The sequence below is a fragment of the Limulus polyphemus genome, unplaced genomic scaffold (genome assembly GCF_000517525.1).
Source record: "Limulus polyphemus unplaced genomic scaffold, Limulus_polyphemus-2.1.2 Scaffold1578, whole genome shotgun sequence".
NCBI lineage: Eukaryota > Metazoa > Arthropoda > Merostomata > Xiphosura > Limulidae > Limulus > Limulus polyphemus.
The window spans coordinates 45026-62140 of record NW_013667188.1 but is presented as its reverse complement, the minus strand read 5'-3'; the positions used below and the strand labels follow the sequence as shown (position 1 = coordinate 62140).

General features: G+C 34.6%; 1 protein-coding gene and 1 long non-coding RNA gene across 5 annotated transcripts in view; one reads left to right on the top strand and one right to left on the bottom strand.

Annotated features, from left to right (window-relative positions):
• Window positions 1–14532, top strand: part of LOC111086951 — a 50372-nt gene extending 35840 nt beyond the window's left edge. The window contains exon 2 of the long non-coding RNA XR_002611666.1: window positions 13716–14532. This is a non-coding gene — a long non-coding RNA (uncharacterized LOC111086951). The remainder of the gene's footprint in view (window positions 1–13715) is intronic.
• Window positions 1–17115, bottom strand: part of LOC106464172 (myocyte-specific enhancer factor 2C-like) — a 169503-nt gene that overhangs the window by 116375 nt on the left and 36013 nt on the right. For all 4 annotated transcript variants that reach the window (XM_022391866.1, XM_013924293.2, XM_022391863.1 and 1 more), the window contains exon 2: window positions 3702–3790. The gene's annotated coding sequence lies outside the window, so the exon portion shown is untranslated. The remainder of the gene's footprint in view (window positions 1–3701; window positions 3791–17115) is intronic.

Sequence of the window (17115 nt, the reverse complement as noted above, 5' to 3'; positions counted from 1 at the left end):
GCCTTATCCACCTGGCCATGCCGGGCGCTAGCGCAAGTAAACCTCAGTTAACTTTGCGCGAGAATTCAACAAACAAACAATATTTAATTTCATCTCAATAATTCTTATGCCAGTATTATATAATTGGGATTACAGCGTGAAACTTTGGACTTATGGTAGCTAGCATTGTTAAGAAGATCCTCGTAAGCAATTAAGAGTAATCCTTTAGCTAGGTTGATAAAGCGAGTACGAAATCCCAGGCTCGATCCTATTTGGGGGATGCAAGAATACGAATGCCAAAGACTTTCCACAGCACTATAGTATACTAAGATTGGTGTGTTTATTTTGTTTCGTATGTTTTATTTTGTTTTTGTTGTTTCTTTTATGTTGATTGACTGAAGTGCAATAAATAGGATTAATATTTTAAACGTCTGAGCATGAAAATATAATGCTCACCATGTGGCTTATCACGTGTTTTAAAAATGCTTACGGGATTTCAATTAAACCTGCCAAACAGAGTGCATAATAGGAGCTTTTAAACAAAAAATGGTTCTCATACTTACACTGACCCACACCTTACAGTTCTTAATCAATCTAGAGTATATGACTGGCCTTTTCCTCATTAAAACTGTAGTTTAAGCCATACCATCTACAGTTATGTCATTCAGTGCTACTTGGAATGTATGTTAACAATACATGTTATAACGAAGCAAGCTGAAGACTTACAGACAGTAATGTCATTCAGTGCTACTTGGAATGTATTTTCACAATACAAGTTCTAACGAAGCAAGCTGAATACCTACAGTGGTAGGGTACATATATTTCTCTTTCGTCCTTGCCCCTTTTCAATCAATAAAATGTTATAAAACAAGAATATAAGACAGCGATATTTGACGTGTTGAATCTCATCATATGGTCACTTTGTGCTCTGCCCACCACCGGTATCGAAACCCGGTTTCTAGCGTTGTAAGTCTGCAGACATACCACTGTGCCACTGGGGGCTATTTGTGCTCTGCCCGCCACGGGTATCGAAACCCGGTTTCTAGCGTTGTAAGTTCGCAGACATACCGCTATGCCACTGGGGGGCTATTTGTGCTCTGCCCAGCACGGGTATCGAAACCCGGTTTCTGGCGTTGTAAGTCCGCAGACATACCGTTGTGCTACTTGGTTCGAAGGCAAAATGGAAGATAAGCTCTGATGGAAACTTATTTTAAATTCAAGCCTTAACATTCACTCTGCAAATAAAATTTTAAAACGAAACTAAAAACGTAAAATAAATTTACGATAAAACAATCAATGAAATACAACTAGCATGGAAGGTATTTTTTAACCATTTCATTAATTTATTAACCCTTCTCAAAACTTTGTATGGTTATTAGTTACAAGATAATCTGTTAAGGTGTAACTGGCGTACAACTAAATTACAATTATATAAAATTAAGGTGACTCGGTGTAAACACAAAATAACAATAACTTTAAATAATAGCTGATTCTTAGAACAGGCGATCAAAGTATAAGTTGTGAATATATTTACGGAAGGATACGCTAGCCCTAAATCTCGCGACTAAGGCGCTCGACTCGCAACCTGAAGATCGCGTGTTCAAATCCCTGTCACCGAATATGCTTGTCCTTTCAGCCGAGGGGGTGTTATAATGTGACAGCTAATCCCACTGTTCGTTGATAAAAGAGCGTAAAAGTTGGCATCGAGTGGTGTTGACTACCTACCTTCCCTCTAGTCTGTAACTGCTAAATTAGGGACAGCTAGCGCAGATAGCCCTCGTGTACCTTTGCGCAAAATTCAAAACAAAACAAATCTCAAATCGCAGACATTAATTAATTAACTTCTCGACAAAAGTAAACTAACTATATACAATTGAAAACAAACGATATTTGTTTAATCATTTTAAAACCTATTCAAATAGTCGTCTTAATAAAAAACTTCTCCTTACCATCTACAGGAGGAATTATCAATTATTTCCATACGTGGATTCTTTTTTGGAAAATTTAAGTTTCTGTGGTCGAGCAAATAAATTATCAAAACTCCAGCCGCTTTGATTATGTTAGTCAAAGGATCAAAGTGTAGTTTTATTAAAATCAATTCAAATGAACATATAATAACAGTTACTAAGTTTATTTTAAACAACATTATCCCTGTGTGAGAATAAACATGAGCCACTTCAGGTTCTAGGCTTAACTTTATTTTTTTTTGCTTCCGTAAAATTTTCCTTGCATACTACACGTACTTTAATGATTCAATAACTATGCTTACAATAAGCATACTAATCATAATAACCATCATCCAGTATGTGCGATTACAAACCACTTCACATTAAGCACTGAGATTTCAGTGTATCTCTTTAAAGGTTTCCACCTGATCTCATCGTTTCGATTTGGGTATTTCCACTGGAATGCGGTAAATGCAAAATTATCCTTTTATTTAAAGTACAAAATGTGTGACAACACCTGAAAGGCCACATGATAATATTGACAATTTACAGTCCCTAAATCACGTTGTATTCTAATCTTTCGTTTAAATTACAGTTCTCATGCAGTAAGAACCAGTTTTCTGATATACATTATACTAGATATTTTAAAGTACATATTGTACTCACCACATCCATAGAACATACATTTTCTTCTCTAAGCTAGTACCCGATTTCAGAAAACAAGCCTATCAACGTTTCAAATATACTTGGCTAAAACCACTACATTACATGATTATTAAAGTTGGATTACCTTGGTTTCTATGGTAACTCTAGCCTGAACTTTATCTTCAGATATGGGCTTTAATCTCGAATTTTTAGTGTATCTAACATTACATTTATGCATAAAAAACTGGAATCACTTCCTCGCAATATATATGGAGTATATCAAAAATGAAAAAAAATACCTTTTTTTCTGATTATTATCCAAGCATATTAACTTAGATTCTATCTTATTACAGAAAGGAAACTAGTAGAGTTATGTATTAGAGAATGACTATTCGTATCACCTTCTTGGTGTTGCCAGGATGAAGGTCTGCCAAAAGAGAATATAACAGATAAATTAAATTTGCTCTTGCAATGTCATGTCAAATCCTTCATGTATCGAACCATCTAAAAGACGTAGTGTAATTTTGTTCACAACAGAAAAATGGCAATGCTTCAATTCAGGACGCAGAAAAGCGGTCAAAATGATATTTATTGAGGGTAAATCGGATAGTTTCTGACCCCATTCTGTTACGCGTGCGCTTTAATTTTGATATCTTTGCTTTGGAACATAGAATATAATAAGATGTACTTTAAATTCTGTAACAAGACGTCATGAAAAATCTGTTTAATAAAAATCATATACCTCAACACTGATAACTGCAGAGTTTCATAGACAAATATATATATATATATATATATATACACAAATTGGAATATTTGAAAATAGAGTGGTATATATATTATTGTATTCGAAACTCTCTAACGGACTATCTAATGTGAGTAAACATGTACAAGGTACAAAGACACTGAACAAATTATCATTTATTTACAACCACAACAGATGTCTAACAGTTTATTACACACGCACACAATAATGATGTTCCTTTGCCACAATAATTAATTTTTGTATATAACGTCAAAACAAACACAAAACTGGTGCAATCATGATACAAATTTGAAAAATCTTTCTTAAATTTCAGATGCATAATTCTCTCAATATAAAAAGTTATAACCTTTCAAATGGAATCTTACCTAACAATAAATCTTCTAGCTATAAAACAGACCGTCCTTGAGACGTAAGATGATTCTTCAGTTTTGGAGTTCGAGGCTTCTTAGGTTATCTGCAACGCAAAGAAACGAAGTAGAAGTTAAACTAGAACAGTAGTGCTCTCTAGTGGTAAAGGTGAGAAACGCCTTTGGAGAAAATACTTCGACCCTAAATTTTGTTGATCTATCATTATAAGAAACGATAAAAACACTTAATTTGATAAAACAATTATTTTTGTTTGATGTTAAGCTGTTTGAGCTGTGCCCACCTCAGGTATCGAAACCTGATTTTTAGCGCTATAAGCCCTCAGATTTACAGTTGAACCACCTTGAAGTTTATAAAATGATAGCTATTTTCTTAAATGGATATTATCTGTAGAAGGTATTCTTATAATGTTCTTTTCTTTCATTTAACTGAAGCACTTGTTCAAGCGTTTAAGGCAACACAAATATAAAGCACTCGTTCAAAACATAAAAAGTATTTAGTCCATGTGGTGGTGATACACGTAGAGTAATTAGTGAGACCTCTACTAATGAATGACAATTTTTGTTGTTTCAGGAATATATTTTTATCTTTTACTTTTAACCTGCACCATAAATTATTTGTTTGTTTTTATAAAAACGCTTATTTGTGTTTCGTATGAACAAATTCAATTAAATTTGAAATGTTTGTGATCTTAGAACACACACATATATATGGAATGGTAAAACCAACTGTTTATTTAAATAAAAGTAAATGCCTGAAAGTTATAAAAAAATACCACGATCATCTTCGTCTTTGTAGTTGCCCTTTATAATTCTTCTTCTTTTCAGAGGCTCGTTTACGCACATCCATTCCAATGCTTTTGAAGGAAGTACGCAGGCATGTGTACCTTCGTCGCTATATTATTATTATTGTTGTTAAAAAAGATCAAAACCTTGTAGCGTTAAATTCCTTAGTTGTCTATTTCCGCCTCTACATGACCTAACATAGAGTCGGTAAACTCTACATGTAGGGATGACCAAGGTACTCAATAGGCATAATACAAATATGCACACTAAAAAGTCAACAATGACAGAGAGTTTTACTTTAAAAGATGATTGCCACTCACTTTCATTTGTTTCTCTACCCAACAAGCCCAAAAACAAACCAAGAAACCATCACTAAGATACCAAACCAGAAAGTGACAAACCCAAAAAATTGTCAGTCGCGATAACTCTACAACTACTTTATCACTAACGTCAGTTTAAATATAAATCCCCTTTATCTGTTTCTGGGCAGTGAACGATGTCATCGCTTACTCGAAATGACTAGTAGTAATTTTAAAAAAATCATAATTCTAAGATAAACGATGTTGCCATTACCTCTTTAAGTTAGCTTTCTTACAGAAATCTGTTGTTCCTCTAAAAAGTTTAAGTACAGGGTGAAACAGGAATTACCAGCCAATAATAGATGAACAATAGATAACTGTATCAAGTAAAATATTCAATGTTTGTACACTATACAACTGGTGTTTTTAGGGAGCCAACCTCTATACACGTAGAAAGTAAAGGAGCAAAAAAAATCAATACACATAACATTAAATTGTATTACACACATTTATAAAATACACTGACTTTCAGTCAGGCGGGAAAAACGTTACAAAACAAGTAATGAATAACATTTTGTAAATGTAAAATGATGTAGGGATGGCAGTACCAAAAATAATGCAAACAAGAATATAGGGATGATACAGCTATACATAAATTATTCCTACATGACTTTCAATATTAAAATTTAATGTTACACTGTAAAATGCATACTTGACTTTGATATTACTGCAGTTGGAAGTTAAATATTCCTGTCTGTTAGTATGCTGTTTCTTTATCATAATATCATAGTCATGTCAGGGTAAGTATCAATGTGGTGTAACTAAGAGCCCAGGACTTACGTACAAGGAAAACCAAGTTGAATCAAAACATCTCTTACTTAATAAAGAATCTTGCTACGAGGTCGATCTAATTGACCGACCTCGTAACCATTTTGTACTTGTGCATTTTACAGTGTAACATTAAATTTTAATATTAAAAGTTATGTAGGGATGATCTGTGTATCATCCCTAAATTCTTGTTTGCATTCTTTTTGGCAATGTCATCCCTACATCATTTTACATTTACAATTTTTTTTTATTTCTTGTCAATATATCGAACTTCCTCAGAAAAAAAGGCCCGCTAAAAACCGGGTTTCGATACCGGTAGTGAGAAACGTACAGACAGCTCATTGTCAGTTTTGTGCTTAACAACCAACCACCCAACCTCAGAAAAACTAAGATACTCAATTCGTCTTAAATTCATTTCCTAGTGGGTCAGCGGTAAATCCGGAGTTCGATTTCCCGCAAAAGCAACAACAATTGTCGTAATTTCGAAAGCAAACACTTCTTAGTAAACATTATACTAATGCACTATAGAGGTGGATGAACCTGCCACTTCAAAAAAATAAAGAAAAGAAAAGAAAAAGACTGATGATTGGGTTTAGGTAATCAAAGAGACGGAACTCCTTATATTCTTGTGGGTTGAGAGATCCAATATAAATGATAACAAGAATATTTAAAAAAAAGTCAATTCACCCTTGATTTCTTCCAAGTGTTATGCTTACTTGCGCAATTCACAAAACACGTGAAATATAACATAGAATAAAAATAGATTATGTACTGGCAACATTTTAGTTAACAAATTATTCTACTACTTTTCTTAAAAAATAAATATTTTTGTTCCTCAGGTTATGCCCTCTTGTGGCTCAGCGATAAGTCTGACGGGCTCATACCGCTAAAAACCGGGTTTCGATGCACAACACAGATAGCCCACTGTGTAGCTTTGCGCTTAACAACAAACAAACCTCAAGTTATATACATCTTATAGCAAAACTGAAGAGCATAAAATTATATATAAAATATATATAAAACACCCTAAAAACCTTTAATCACAAAGGTAACATTTCACTATTTTTGAATCAAAAATATCGTGTTTTGTAAGCCATGCTCAGTATTTGGTGCCACACATATCGATGTAATAATAATTCAAATTAAAGGCTCAATAAACAAGATTCAGATAATTTCAATTTACTTGAAGTCATACACGGTGTTCCAACGTATTAATAAATTGTGTTTAAAACAAGAATTAATAAACTCCAAAATCTTCTTTGTTGACTTAATTCGAATTCATTAAGTTCGCCAATCCTCATTTAGCATTGTTTAATGTTTTCACCAAAAATTGTCTTCGTATACTCTTCTGTTTCTCACGAATGGAGATTATTCATTAAAAGTTTATTGCAAAAGGAAAACTACTATAATTCAGCTCTTAGAAAAAAAATAGCAATCAAGCAAAAAATATGGTATTCTGTTTTTTATGCTTAGCATTAAAGAATGTCACAAAAGTTGACCATTTTGACTTGGATGGTAAAAGAAACGAGTAAATCACAATTTTGACTATCATCAATCCTGCTTTTATTAGCCTGAAGTATGTAAGTTTAACTATGACGATGCCCTCAACGTTATTTAGAACCGATTATGGAATTCAAGTTAAAAATACAAGGTTAAAACCACAAAACGTAGAAGGCAATATAATCGCAGAAGCTTAAGAGTAATGAAATAGAAAGTATGCAAGCTACAATTTACCCCTGAATTCATAGTTAGGTAAAAGGACAAACATATGTTCAGATCTAAACTCGTACTTTAGAGAAGCCACTACTGCCATCTTAATTAGGGAATCCAGACTTTAGGTAAGTTATGAATTAAGGTTTAAAGGATCAATGTTCTATATTATATCGTAAACGGATCCTGTTACAAGCAATGCATTGATTTTTAGGTACATATATGCCATGTTACATCTACCTACGACAAGCTGCACACCCTATTCGGTGGCAGGAAATAAAGTCACAATTTTGGCTAGGAAAATAAGTCACAAACTTTTTAATACCCAAATACAATGTAAAGTGATACACCAAAAAAAAATTTTAAGTTAGTTATTTATTGCAATAATAGCATGATGTATGATATGTAACATTATATGAAAAATACATGACATACACACATTAATAACAAAACTTACATAACTGCTGTACAAGACTACTCGCCTGTCTTACCTCTACCTGAAGAACACAGCTTAAATCTTACCTGAGGAACGTGGTGCCTAATATGATCTCACATGAGATCAGTCCGGATTACGATCCTGGATGGCTCCTCTTACATTTCGTACATTACATATTGAAATTACTAGCACATCATCCAATCTAAGCATTTCTTCATTAAGATTCATAGCGTCATGCTTTATGATCAAAGAGCACTCTATAAACAGTCTGTTAACTTGACAAGTGTATTTATATATATAATGCAGAGTCAAGTGCACTTTTCAGGCATATATGAGGTCAATTATCACATGAATGAGTTGAATAATTCAATAATTTAACTTCTATGAAATTAAAATATTATAAAAATTAATTTTCAAACGATTTAACGGATTTTAACCCAGTAGGTGTACCCCCATGCCCTAACTCAGTACAAGTGTTCAGTATAATTTACATAATGAATAATTTATTATCCTTTCCTTCTCACATACTTACTTCAAAGAATAAGACAGATTTGAGCTTATACAGTAAACCATGAAGTATTTTAATTTTAAAAATCTGATTAACTTCCATTCAGAAATTCCTGGATGCACGGTAAATAAACAGGTACGTTTAACCTTTAAACATAGTGAAGATACTCTATAAATTTACCCGCCTTACGATCGATTTCAAACTATACAGTTTAAAGTACAAGAGAATAACAGAAACCAAAAAAGTGTTTTCCTTGCTGTCTAAACAGATTACGAAAAGGTCAACGCAACATTACGTTAGTTTGTTTGTTTGTAATTAAGCACAAAGCTACACAAAGCTCTGCCCACCACGGGTATCGAAACCCGGATTCTAGCGTTGTAAGTCCGCAGACATACCGCTGTGCCACTGGGGGGCTAAATATGGGAATTGTTTGTTTGTAATTAAGCACAAAGCTACACAATGGGCTATCTGTGCTCTGCCCACCACGTGTATCGAAACCCGTATTCTAGCGTTGTAAGTCCGTAGACACGCCGCTGTGCCACTGGGGGGCATTACGTTAGAACACCAACTTTCGAAAAAAGTTAGTGGATTTATCAGACACTGAATAGGCTCTCATCTGAGGCATTTTTACGGATATAATTCTCTCATGGCATCTCAGATTTTTTTTTTTTTTACCTTTGATATAATGCACAAAACCAAAAATAAAAATATCTTTAACTTAAAGTAAACGAATTACGACAATCACTGTTGAGTAAAAACAACCATCAGAAATTCAGAGAAAAAACTAATTATGAAAAGGAATCAACAAAAAAAGGCTAGTAAAACTCTAGGTTATAGATAGTGACTTAGATAATTTTAAATGTTTCTCTGAAACTAAGTAAGATTAAAGAACTGTTATTTCAGTTATTTGACTCTCTAACTATTGAACAACTGGCGACTTCTCAACCTTAACTAAACTTGAAGTGATTTTATAATTCACGGTACACGGTAATGATACTGAACCAATCATTAGAACAAATATTAAACTCCAAACAATGTGTAGTAATGCTGAATTGATTTTGACGTTAGACCTTACCCTCCAAGCTCTATGTAATAACCTTCATACAAATATTGTGGTAAAAAATTATTCTGAAATTAGATCTTGCCTTTCACATATTATGTAGTAACAGAAGACTGATTTCACGGCTGAATCCAAACACTAGAAAACAGTGAACTGGTTTTTTGGTGGGATCTTAATCTTCGTGCAAACATTATTCTGACGAAGTTTCAAATCTTGTGTTACATTTAACTGTTCACGAGTGACACGACTAAAGATTATCTTGTATATTTCATTGTCGGTAAACTTATAAAAAGTAACAAAGATGCCGACAAAATGATTTGCAAACTTAAAATCAAACAAAAGAGTTATCAATTAAAAACAGATTTTTACACATCCGAGTATTGTCTGCACATAACAACCTATAGCTACATAAACCATCCTAAAAGTATTTCTATTGCATTTAGAGTCAACAGACACATTTAAAGGAATGGCATCACCAATCCCTAGTGATCCGTCTTCGAACTTTATGTCACGATATTTAACTTTGATTCACTTCTCAGGCGTGTCAGAATCTATATAATTAAAAGAGCAGCAGACGTGTGTGCATGCGTGGAAATACTTCTTAAACGCTTTTTTTACACAATGCAGAAATGAAATTAGAAGTAGGGAAATACGGAAGACGTCACCAATACCTGTAACGAAGGGGTGGGTGTAGACTGTAGTAAGCATTGCAAAGAGAAAATTATTTAAGGAATGGACCTGTCACCCCTCAGAGCCCCTACTCAGACAGTAGTGTTTATGTGTTAAGGTTTAGTGTGTGAATGTCTTCATTTGTTTATAGACAATTGGGGTACCAGTACCGTCACTCTCTTGAGTTCTAATTCTTGCCCCCAATACCCTGGTTTTGAGAGTGTCGCTAGATCTGGTGTTCCTTATTAGATAGTCGATCGGTTTATCATTTTTTGTCACGCCATTCGATTCAAAGTGTCTTTTGTATTACAGGCGATTGGTGGGTATCACGTGTTGGGGAATAAGCTTAACCCACTTACGTTTAGCCTCACAGTCACTGAGATGCCCCGCACGGCTGTCAGATTCGTTCAGGAATCTACTTACCTAGCCTCTTACGTGTGTAGTCTAGGCAGGTCACTTAGCTGTTTTAATTACTTTAAATACACAGCACTGCCTTTACATTTTATAATCTTTGTGCATTCAATTTAATCGTCAGTATTATACATGTACAAAAACGAAAATAACTTCAACATCTCAATATAAAAGACGCCGTGATGAATAAATATGTCACATCCGATCCTTCTTATAATAATAATAATCAGAAACAACTACAGCTGGCGAATCTCCAGACTTTAAAGCAGATTTCGATCTTTCTAATTTTAAAATGTCAGACAATTAAAAATTGTAGTTACATTTAATACGACTACAAACAGAACTTAAACAGCTTCAAAATTACAACTTCGCATAATTTGTACACTTTTTAATTTCAAATAATTATAAATCTCAGCAAGTTTAATAATATTCTAATAATTGTCATAATGTGTAACGTATATTACCCCCCCCCCCACTTTCAAACCCTAATGAACTAATTTATTATGAACTTACTTTTATCCTACGTTAGTTTTTATTTCTGTGCTGTGCGCAGAAAATTCTTAAAAAGGACGGAGTAGCTATGGCGGAGCCAGGATATCAATACAGGTCCAGCTCGGCAAAGCCAGGTGGATAGGGCGTTCGACTCGCAACCTGCGAGTCGCGAGTTCAATTCCCCGTCACACCAAACATGCTCACCTTTTCAGGCGTGGGTGCGTTATAATGTGACAGTCAATCCCACTATTCGTTAATAAAAGAGTAGCCCAAAAGTTGGCGGTGGGTGGTGATGACTAGCTGCCTTCCCTCTAGTCTTAAACTGCTAAATTAGAGACGGCTAGCGCAGATAACCCTCGTGTAGCTTTGCGTGAAATTCATAACAAACCAAACCAATCAATACAGGTCGTCTGATTGGAAGCGATTGGTATTTGCTATACATTGGTTTGGGCTGATGCTCTACAGTCACTAATGTGTACGAAGCAATATCCGTAATATTTATGGAGTGAATCTTACGATTTACGCTCGTGAAAAGCTGACAACATACAAGTTTTGCAATAACAGGCCTAGTATAACAGGCTAACTAACTTAGGAATCAACAAACTACCAACACATATTTAATGAGTAGCTAAATTATAGATCACATACAATTAAGAGAATTTGAATTTATTGTCTTCTTAGGGTTAAAACATAGCACATTAAGCAATGAACATGGAAATACTCTGCAACCGCCCTCAATTATATCACCATTCTTAGCTTGAGAACATCTAAAGAAATGTCCTTCGGTGGGGCAGCGGTAAGTATAAGAACTTATAACGCTAAAATCCAGGGTTCCATTCCTTGCAGTGAACACAGCAGATAGCCCAATTTGGCTTTGTTCTAAAACAATTAAACAAACAAATCTACAGAAAGATCATAGCTTGATGTTATCAAATATTACAAGTCACGGAATACTTATATCCACCTTAAATAGCGAGTGTTTCCAACTTCGATCGAACAACCGAACACTAAAATTTCGCTGCATCTAACATACCCTGTATAACCTTCAAGAAATATGTCCCCATTACCTCTTTAAACCGTTTCCCAACTGATCTAGTTGGTAAGATGAACGCAAAATCTGCGTCTTAAGCTGGTCCCAAACGTGTTTTGTCAGAGGACAGTATGCTATCATAATAGTTTCCTGGTTTTGAAACGAAACCCAAAACTCGAGCGCTCTTGAATAGTTCACTATTTTTCTTCAAGCGAATAGGTGAACTATTCGAAAGCGCTCGAGTTTTGGGTCTCGTTTGAAAACTATTACAACTTTTGTATGTGATCCTGGGTGCCAACTTCTTAATCAGAAATAATATTTTCCTGTTAGTGTAGAGTGACGATGTGATCAGAACATTACAGTTCATAAAAGTTAAATCATGTCCAATGGCATCAGCAAAAGGCCTGATAATGGTTGTCATTGTCTCCTCTGTATACTGCACAACAGACTATAATGTATCCATCATAGCATTTGCCTCCCCACACACCATCAATGAACCATCCCTACCATGATCAGCTACAGTAAAGTTACAGCAGCAGTATCCAAGATGACTTTGCGCGAAATTCAAAACAAACAAACAAAGCATAAACCTCTGCAATACAAAAATGGCCAACCAGTGGCACGCGTCCCGCGAGTGACATGTGACAGAAGATTCTTTGGCACACCTATCATTTAGAAAATATCCAATATTACTCCACATAGCACACATTTTATTTGGGATTTCCGCACACGCATGAAATATTAAAATACATGTCATATTATTCATTGTTTTACTTAAATTTACCGTTTGATCCTCCTCCTATCTCCCCGTTCCTACAGGCTTTGGTTTGTAGTACTTTATTTTCAGGTCAGTGGCACTTTACCTAATATTCACAGCCTAAAACTGACACGACTGTTAAAAAGGTTGACCACAACAAGTATATAGTAGCTTATTAGTTGGACTTTTCAGTTTTTGTCCAACATTCTGAAGGACATAAGTGTGATAGGAATTAGATTACATCGATATTCATAGCATACGTTCGAAATTGAATTCCTTTTAGTATTAAGAAAAGTTATACGGCTGTTAAAGACAGGTGAAAATATATTCTAGGACCTAAATGTTTAATGGCTGCTATCAATTAAGTACTAGCTCGATATCACTCGAGTTATTTGTGGTGTTCTGTTCACCCTCATACAATCGTCCTATGTAGGAGGAAAGATGGTAGACAGTCAGTTATTCTGAGTTGATTGGTTGATATATGAACCTGTAGCTTTGTTGATAGATTTTGTAGTTCAATCTTATCCCAAATTCCCATCAATAAATACAAATAGTACTTGTTAGCCACTTTCTTCGGTGTCTTGAGCTGCATTTTTATTCTTCATTTTGTGTTCAGGTTTGGTTATTTCTACTTTAGTTCATTTTATCATCAATTTTCAGTAAGTAGTGTATCGTATTTTAATCTGATTGTTTGGTCCTCCAGTGGAACAGTGATAAGTCTATGGACTTACAATGCTAAAATCAGGGGTTCCATTCCACACAGTGGATACAGCAGTTAGCCCAGTGTGGCTTTTCTCTAAAAAAAAAATTGATTGTTTGTGTATAATAAATGTTTTAGTGTCTGCTGTGCATTTATTATTACATCTTGCTTGCTGAATCCCTTCATTTCCTCTAAACATCAGTGGTGTAAAAAAAAAATTAGCAGTATTAGTTAGATAGAGTAATCTTGGTGACATGCAGACTTTAGTATATGTAAAATGTGCAACTTGAAGTTATCATTTCTTGTTCTTGTTCTCTTCTCATTTCAGAAAACTATAGAGCTGTCTCTGTCCCACAGAAAAAGGACTTATAACAAGGAAGATGAAGCATGCATTGTTGTTGGGGCCACACACCAGTGAACCAGTGAGAAATGTCCAGAAGATCATTTTTTTTTTTATATAAGGTGCAGCCCTGCAATCCACCAAATACTCAGGTCACTTAGTCTTTAAACTCTGACCAAAGCACTGATCCATAGCCTATTTTGTTTGTTATGTAAGCCTGTCCAGATACACCTTGCATGATTGAAATGCACATGGAAGAGACACAGTCATTAGCTGAGCTCTCCTAACCAGTACTACATCACCACCAACTGGAACAGAAGATGTAAAAGCTGAAGAAGAATGCTGGTGATCGTTCTTCAGATAAAGTATCCTCCCACTTGAAGCAGCTAAGTTGCAATCAACACCAGGTACCACGATCCTGCAAGTTTGAGTTCCACCCTAAGACAAGACTAACCAGAGCTTATCACGCCAATTCACTACAAGTATGGGAAGTCATTTTCCTAGTTAGCACTTATAAGTTAAGTAAAGTATTTGTTACAACTGTGGCTGTTCAGTTGCCCGATAAGAATCATCAGGTTCCATCCCACTCTAGTGCCATACAGCAGGAAGGACATCAATGACAAGGCACAGGATATGTGGCATCAACTAAATTAAACTAGCTGGCCTCAGTGTGGAAAGGTGCAGTTATCACTGCATTATAACATAATGTTGTTTGTTCAGTACAAGCTAGTTTGAGTGTGGTTTGGTATGTACCTTTGGTCATACATATATGTTATTGTGGACAATAAAGCTGAGAGAATTTTGATTGGCCTTGCAATGTTTCAGTCACTTCTAGTAAAGCCATCACACAGGCCACTAAGTAATGACTTCATTTTGGTCAATGAAGATAAGCTTAAAGGGAACAGCAAAACTCAATTCATTTTTATTATTGATGTTATCTTTCAGAAAATAAATTTAGTCATAGCAATTCTTGGCTCGAACATAGGCATCTTAGGGAATAAGCTTATTTCATAAGATATCTGCAAGCTTAGTCTAGATAACAGAAAAGCTACAACGTAGTGACAAAGAAATCATGTAAAGCTCACAAACAGAGAATTGCAATTAAAGGATATCACTATGCCTTGTAATATACATGCAGTGTTGTAAGGTAAACTGAAAATGCAACCTCATGTGATACCAACTGCTTATGCAGGAATCTATGCTATGCATAAATAAACTGTTTTCTATCAAACCCAAGATAACTTGGTCACACTGTAATATTTCCAAGATAAGAATATGTTCTGGTAATGGTGGGAAACTTTGGACAGATAGTTATGAAGTTACCAGCTAGAATAGTTTGTGGAGGAGACTCAACGAAAACTGGTGTTATAGCTAGTATTACTTCAAATGCATCAAATCTGCAAACACATACATATCTACAGTACATCTGAGGCACAAATTGCCAAGCAGAAGCTTGTAAAAGTTGTTAGTTCAGACAGGACTAGTTGGGATGATCATCTATAACATATAGGGCAACAGAGTACATCTACAAGTTATTCTCTAAAGTTATATATATTTGTAAGAGAAGTTACATTTCCTTCAGATCTTAATAATTTTCTTCACTAACTGTGGATATCCCTGAATATGTTGAGGTTCATGAACCATCATTGTTGATGGATATAAAAATGTACTCAGTGGAATGAAAACACACTCATACTTCAGAAAATAGTTTATGATAACATAGTGAAGGAGAAATAGTTAAGTTGTGGAAACTATCTATGTCTATGGTATTCAACAACTGTATCAGCCTTTTAGAATTGGATGAAATAGGCCATATCTCACCTGCTGACAAATAAGTCTGTTGAAACAAAAACTTCAATGGCCATGTGCTATGTAAAGGTCTGTTCAACACATCCATAAGCTGAAATTGTAAACTAGGCCAAACTGCTGAGGGAGATAGAGCTAGAAAATTGGACAGTAATGAGATCAAAGTTTAAGTTCCAAATATTTTTTCTGGCTGTTTACAAAAAGGTAAAGAAAGAGCCAATCCCTGATCAGCTAGATTGTTCAAAAAAATGGTTTTGACAATATCACAGACTTCCAGCATGTTATGGCTGAGAATAAGTACATGCCACTAGCTCAGATCAAATTCCGTGGTGTAGCATGATTGAAAAAACATGAAATCCACCTGAGAAATTCATGTTTACTAGGTGATACAGAGCATTTACTTTCCGAACTATTAAACAGAATTTCATGGTAAAAGTATTATGTGTATAATACAGAATAAGAGCCAGTTGATTAAAATAGCCTCAAAATGGTGGTATATAGTTGCCAAATACAGGAAGAAAGTGGCGGCAAAGAGAAAACAAAAGGAGGTATAAGAGTGAATTCATATGAGATGGGATGAATATCTTTGACATATAAAAAAGAATCTTTGGCAGTGAGAAAAGTTCATGAACACTTACAATGTTAACAAAAATTCAAGTTTTTCAGAATCACTTAGTTTACTATTGCACTGGAAGTGTTATGACTTTATGTTCTAGATGGTTTCATGGTAGTGTACCCAATGCTATTATGTCAAGTAATCAGCTGTGTCAGCAAGTTTTCTTACTGCACACATATTTTGTATTTTGCAAATGCCTGAGCTAATTCTGATTTCCTCATTTCCCTACCTCATAATTGACATATACAGCTGTGCATATAAAAGTTTAATTTTTAAGTACTTGTTCATGTGAGAACATGTACAGCTGTTATAGAATTACAAAAACCTTTAGGTTTTATAGTGGATACCAATCAAGCACTATCTTAAATTAACTTGGACATTTGTGTGGAGCAGTGTTTACCTTTTCAAGTTCATCCCTCACAAGTGTATTAGTGTAAGTGCTAGTTAATCTAAACTGATTCGTAGTTGTACTTGTAGTTATACTGGTTAAATCTGTGTGCATTTTGGGTCAGTCTTGTCAGGAATTTTGGTCAGTAAAAATGTGTCACTTTTGATTTCTGAGAGTTAGCATCAGTTGACCACTGTAATGTGTCTTAAGTTGCTATTACTTCTCACTTTGTTCGGCTTTCATTATTTTTACATCAGTATCATTATGCATTTTAATCTTATCTGATTTATTCCTATGCATAATAAGCTTAAGATTTTTTATGTCTATATTATACACTTGTTGTCACTTATCATCATTTTACCACACGTAACTTTTGTATCCATATTAAATTACCAAATCCTACTAGCATTTACCTATATGTAGAGCTTAAACTCTTTCCCGGAGGGTTATTAATTTCATATCTTATACTGTAATACCATTACTATTTGGTGGAAACTAGGGAAGTATATTTCCTTCTTTCTATGTTTATTTGTGTATCTTGGATATTGTATCTATTTTATTATAAATTTCATACAACA